The 6,278-nt window shown below is 40.0% G+C and overlaps 1 long non-coding RNA gene across 1 annotated transcript; it reads right to left on the bottom strand.

Moving 5' to 3' along the window:
- Positions 1–282: 282 nt before the first annotated feature.
- On the bottom strand, positions 283–5,027 carry LOC128784531 (uncharacterized). The gene is made up of 3 exons (XR_008429517.1): positions 4,779–5,027; positions 744–1,063; positions 283–654 (listed from the first exon to the last, which is right to left on the bottom strand). It is a non-coding gene; the product is annotated as an uncharacterized LOC128784531 (long non-coding RNA).
- Between the last annotated feature and the right edge of the window lie 1,251 nt (positions 5,028–6,278).

The raw sequence follows: 6,278 nt of genomic DNA, 5'->3' as shown, positions 1-6,278 counted from the left end.
AATTTGTACAAATATAATGTCATGTCTTTCTTATTAAGTAGATATGTCATATTAAATGCAAAATAGCCTATCATTCATCTTTGTGAATTTTTTTGAATTCAGAAGGGAATATGGCTTTTATAGAGTATATATAAACTAAAGTAAAACATAAAGCTATTAAAACACTGTTTAAGTAATAACAGTTTCTAATAATTTTAAAAACCTCCAAAAATATAATTCCAATAAAATAGAGTTCAGATTTTGTGAATTTTGTTTTATCATCTTCAGCATAAAAAAAACAGCTTTTAGTGAAATTTTCTACTGTTAGTGATTTCTTCAGAGTACACTCAGGGTATATCTCCTTTTCTCTGCTTCCATGAATATTACAGATGAAAACAAAACTCTAAAAGCATATTTGATCTTCAGACCATCTGGTCAGTTCAGCTTCCCATTGTGTCCTCTTTATCTCTGATGATTTTATAGTGGCTTAATGTTTAATTTATGTTCCTTTCTTTTGCAGCTTTGCTCTGTTCTCTCTTTAACAGTCACATGGATACACATGCTGATGCTTTTTGCACATCCTCACTTTGGACCTTGGCAAGGAATTCAGTCTTGTATTCTGTGTTTGAAACTAAGTATGGAACAGCTCATGCATTTTTCTAACAGAACATTTCCCTAAAGAGGAGAAAAAAAAAAAAAAAGACTAAAAGGACTTTCACAATAGAAAGCCAATTATTTATTAGAATATGAATCATAACAGTTACCTTTCAAATACAGAATGACAGCAGAGAAACAATAGATGTTTATGTCACCTCGTCTCTATTCACGTGCATTCTTGGAAGATGGTTTCCACTTTTTACCCTTGGTTTTAGTTGGTCTTGCAAATACAGGACTTGCAGCGGGTTCAGTACAGGCCAGTCTTAGGAAGACTTCCTGTCACAGCAGAGACTTCTCTGTCAGCTTCCAACCCTTTTCAATGTTGTCTGAGTCTCATTGTTGTGCTCTGGAGTTGCTTCTCATTTTTCCTTCACAAAGCCCTCCTACTGTCATTGAAGCTATTCCCTTCCAAGCATTCTCAGCAGTCCTAAAGGGAAGGAGTAGTTTAGTTGTCAGAAATTTTCACATGACCTAGTAATACGTTTTCTTAAACCACCACAACATATATATTAGGAACAAACAGATACTACCCATCATGACATAGTCACATACCTCTTGCTCATTATTTGTAATCTAGGCTGAAAAATAAAAGAATCCTGAGCACAAAGCCCTCATAGTAAGACCACTGGCAACATCTCTTTCAGGCTACATTCTTCTAAAGCATTATTGTCCTGAACTGGCCTAAAGAGAAGGGACCAGAAAGAAGCTCTGAGCTGAGTAGCAATGAAGTGAAACAGAGGTGCAGGGATGTCTTTTATTTCACACTTGAAACAGACTCTGTGTCATTAATATAGGACATACAACTAATTAGGCAGAAGGCAATAAGAAAATATAGTGGATATTGTGGAGATAGTAAAGACCAGGGAAGAGGCTAATCTTAGACTTGGAGACTAATATTCAGAGAATAATTCCAAGTAGGGGGATCCCAGTTATGTCATCTTCATCCTTTGCGGGAATCTATAACTCTCCACTTAACACACGGAAAAGTGAGGAAGCTTAAGAAGAGTGAAAAAGTTCAACAGAAATATGTGGATCCTCTCTACAGGGGCCTTGTGAATTCAAAGAACTAAAACCTCTTACTTTAAACCAGATTCTATCCTTGTTTTCAATCCTTTGAAAGAAAATAAGAATATGATTATCTCTACATTTTCAGTTATTTGGCTAAAGGATCATAACTGTAAATATATTGGAACACAGAGAAGCAATATCTGTCAGCAGAACCCCAATAAGCTGATCAGAGAAAGAAGCTCTGGCCCCACTCCTCGCTGAGCTGCTATGGGAGAGCAGCAGCCCTAAGGGGACCAGGTGAGACACGTCAAGATCAGTCAATGGGAAATGCTGTTTGCCTTACGTCACAGCAGGGTGTCACTGCCTAGGGATATGGAATTTATTAGGTATGGGATGCTGGGGAAGATTACCTTGGGATTATATAATTACAGGATATTTAGGGGAACTACCAAAGGTGCAATAAGAGACAGATTGTCATGCTGTGTGGCCATGCTTTGGGAGTGATTAGTGCAGTCTGTCCTGTCTTCTTACCAAATTGCATGTGTAATTATTTTCCTGGGTGAGGACCCCCTTATTTTGTGTGCATATGCCACAAGTGCTGAATGCCAGCAACTGATGTGGGACCACAAATCATAAAGGACAACATGTTTAAGTGTCAGCACCTGCATATTGTGTGACTATATGTGTTCATGTGATTGCTTGCAAATAACACAGCAGAGTAGCCCATGAGTAGGATAAGAGGCTTGACAGCCAGGTATTAAAGCAGTCAGAAGCACGAGCCAGATACTGGAGAGACTAGAATGTCTGAAAATTGACAACTGGAGAGACCAGAAGTGTCCAAATCATCTATTACAGTGACCAAGAGGTCTAAGGGTTGGCTTACTGACATATTTACATGCATATGGTTATACGAGAATCAAGAGAATCCCATGGATCTACAGGGCAGATTGAGAATTCAAGGTCATTTACTGGGGGGGACTAGATCAACAGTGTGTGGGCTCATGAATGTGTGTATGTGTGCACAAAAATATGTGTGCACACAAGCGTATGTGTGAGGGGTTCTGAACTGTGAGGAACTGAAAGGGCATTGGTGGCTTTGGGAGTGACAGAAATCGGGAAAACAAGGTTCTGGGGCAAGTTCCTGCCCTTAGTGCACAAGTCCATGCTGCTGGGATGATCAGCTTTGTATATCTGCAGTCTTTTCCATTAACAGACCTTCACCTTGGACTGGCAGAAAAGGTTACAAAATTAGGCAACTTTGTGCTGTGTTTGCATCTTTCTATCTGTCCGGTCCTGTATGGCTTTCTGTGCGTATTGCCAATGTTTCTGTGTGTGCCTTTTGGGGAATGCATGCTCAGCCTTGCCACTGGCTGTGCTCAGAAACAGAGAGTTGTACTGCCTTTCCCTCAATTTTGCTACCAGAATCAGCAAAACTTTAACAGTATTATCATGGAATCATTTAGGTTGGAGAAGACTGTTATGGTCATTGAGACCAATCATATTCACCAACACTTTCACTCTTTAGAAGTTTGACTTTGTAAACTCATTGTTGTTAAAGTTATTTTTATTTTTATGCATTTTTGAATGGATATTTTATATTAATAGGCCATATCTGGCTTTTATATTGCTATAGTTCTTGGTTCTTACATGTCAACAGTAAAAGCTACTCATCATTTCAACTAAAGGACAGAAAATCATACAACAGAAACCACATGGCTAATGTGTGAAAATTATAAAAGCTTTAGTAGTTGTCTCGGTGTCATTCACAGTTCTGTAGAGAGATTGCTATAGTTCAATTAAAATTTATATATATATTTATGTATATTTATCTATATGTGTGTATTTTGGGAAAGTGATCCCTGAAGTAAAGCAAATTTATTTATCATCAGTGAAAAAATTGCATATCTGTGTGTAAAAAGGACCATTTCAGATGATGGTTACAAAAATGTACTCCTGAAGGATTATTCATCAAGAAGTTATTTTTTATATACTCAGTACATAAAATCTGCAAGCCTTAGATAAACTTGTCAGAATAATTAGGTTTTTTTCACCTCATCAGCAAATTAAATGTAGTGATTCCAAAGTAGTATTTCTGGAGAAGGCACCAAAAGGGCTGAGGCTGATTCACAGCAGCTAATAAGACAGCACACACCCCAACCAAGCAAGCAAAAGCTACTCATAAAAATAACTTTAATGGGTAATTTCTGTGCTTCAGAATATAGATGAATACTAGAAGGAAAGTGAAGGCATGCTTTTTAACTTCAGACAGAATTAATGTTCTGCTCTTGGTTGGGCAGTAGGGTCTCTGATTAGTAGGTGAAAATAAGGATTTAGATGTGATAGACACAATTTTTGGCATCCATCTTGACTTCTGATGCTACCTTGGTAAATCTCCTTGTTTATAAACTGCTTCAGTTGTAAGAGTTTTGAGGTATTAGTTATTCAGGGAATAATTGTAAAAAGACCTACGGGACCTAACAGCAATATTTTCATGCCTAACTATCAAGAAAGGAAAAGAGAGAGGCTCATCAAACTAACAAATATGCATCCACTCTGAATCAAATTTTGGAAAAAAAGGTTTGGCATGAATGTTTTGTAGGCTTCTTGCAAGAGAAAAAGACAATTCAATAGAGCAAAATTAATCAGTTTATGTATATGGGCAATCTTACAGGTAGGAATGTTTCTTTATGTAAAATACTCTCTATACATAAATATTACTTCTACGCAGTAATTATAATAAGAGGTAGCAATAGTGTTGTAAATCCCTCTCTTAACAGAAGCAGCTTAATCAGGCTAAATCCAACTCTACTGCCATAATAATGTGTGCAAAATATATGTGCTTTCATATAATCATAGATTCATTTAGGTTGGAAAAGACCTTTAAGATCATCATGTCCAACCATTGACTGAGCACTGCAAGTTCACCACTAAACCATGTTACTCTGATCCATATCCACACACCTTTTAAATAATTCCAGAGATGGTGACTCAACCACTTCTCTGGGCACATTGTTCCAATTCTTTACAGTCTTTTGTTGAAGAAATTTCTCTCAATATTGAATCTAAACCATCCCTCACTAAACCTGACACCATTTCATATTGCTTTCTGTTTGGGAGAAGAGGCAAATCCCTACCTCATTCAGTCACACAACCTCCTTTCATGCAGTTGTAGAGAGCCATAAGGTCCACCCTGAAACTTCTGTTCTTCAGACTAAACATTCGCAGCTCCCTCAGCTGCACCTCATAAAATTTGTGCTCCAGACCCTCCAGATCAGCTTTTTTGCCCTTCTCAGGACATGATCCAACACCTTGATGTCTTTTTTATAGTGAGGGGGCCCAAATATTGCATCCCAGGTCAGTGAAGGAGATGCAGAAACTGGGATGTACTGGCAGGACACTCACCTTTGAGACAGGGCGACGCGGTGAGACACTTTCCCAGAGTTCTCTGCTTCTTTATGTTAATGACCCCAGTTACATCACCTCTGTTCTCCACGGTTCTAGAATGTTCCCTACTACTGCCTTACCTATTGGTTCCCACTCCCTGCAACTCACAGAATCACAGAATCACAGAATAATGAGGTTGCAAGAGACCTCTAAGATCAACAAGTCCAACCTATGCCTTAACACCTCAACTAGACTATAGCACCAAGTGCCATGTCCAGTCTTTTTTTAAACACATCCAGAGATGGTGATTCTACCACCTCCCTGGGAAGACAATTCCAGTACTTTATTATTCTTTCAGTGAATTTTTTTTTCCTAATATCTAACCTATACCTTCCCTGACGTAGCTTGAGACTGTCCTCTTGTTCTGTCAGTTGCTGCCCGGTGGAAGAGACCGACCCCCACCTGTCTACAGCCTCCCTTCAGGAAGTTGTAAAGAGCAATAAGGTCACCTCTAAGCCTCCTCCAGGCTAAACAACCCCAGCTCCTTCAAACGTTCCTCATAGGGCTTGTGTTCCAAGCCCCTCACCAGCCTCGTTGCCCTCCTCTGGACGCGTTCAAGCTTCTCAATGTCCTTCCTAAACTGAGGGGCCCAGAACTGGACACAGTACTCAAGATGTGGTCTTACCAGCACTGAGTACAGGGGAAGAATGACCTCCCTACTCCTGCTGGTCACACAATTCCTAATGCAGGCCAGATGCCATTGGCCTTCTTGGCCATCAAGGCACACTGCTGGCTCATATCCAACCAGCTGTCGACCAGCACCCCCAGGTCCCTTTCCGCCTGAACACTGTCCAACCACACTGTCCCCAACCTGTAATGCTGTAGGGGATTTTTGTGGCCAAAATGTAGAACTCGGCACTTAGATTTAGTAAACTTCATGCTGTTGGACTCTGCCCATCCATCCAACGGATCTAAATCTCTCTGCAGAGCCCTCCTTCCTTCCAATAGATCAACACAAGCTCCCAGCTTAGTGTTGTCTGCAAATTTACTAATGAAGGACTCGATGCCCTCATCCATGTCATCTATAAAAATATTAAATAGAACTGGTCCCAGTACAGACCCCTGAGGGACACCACTGGTGACTGGCTGCCAGCTGGCTGCAACACCATTCACCATCTCTCTCTGGGCCTGGCCATCCAGACAGTTCCTAACCCAGCGAAGAGTGCTCCTGTCCAAGCTGTGGACTGCCA

Source organism: Vidua chalybeata, chromosome 2 (genome assembly GCF_026979565.1).
Source record: "Vidua chalybeata isolate OUT-0048 chromosome 2, bVidCha1 merged haplotype, whole genome shotgun sequence".
NCBI classification, from domain to species: domain Eukaryota; kingdom Metazoa; phylum Chordata; class Aves; order Passeriformes; family Viduidae; genus Vidua; species Vidua chalybeata.
Note: the sequence above shows the minus strand (reverse complement) of the source record. Positions and strands in the feature narration are given on the sequence as shown.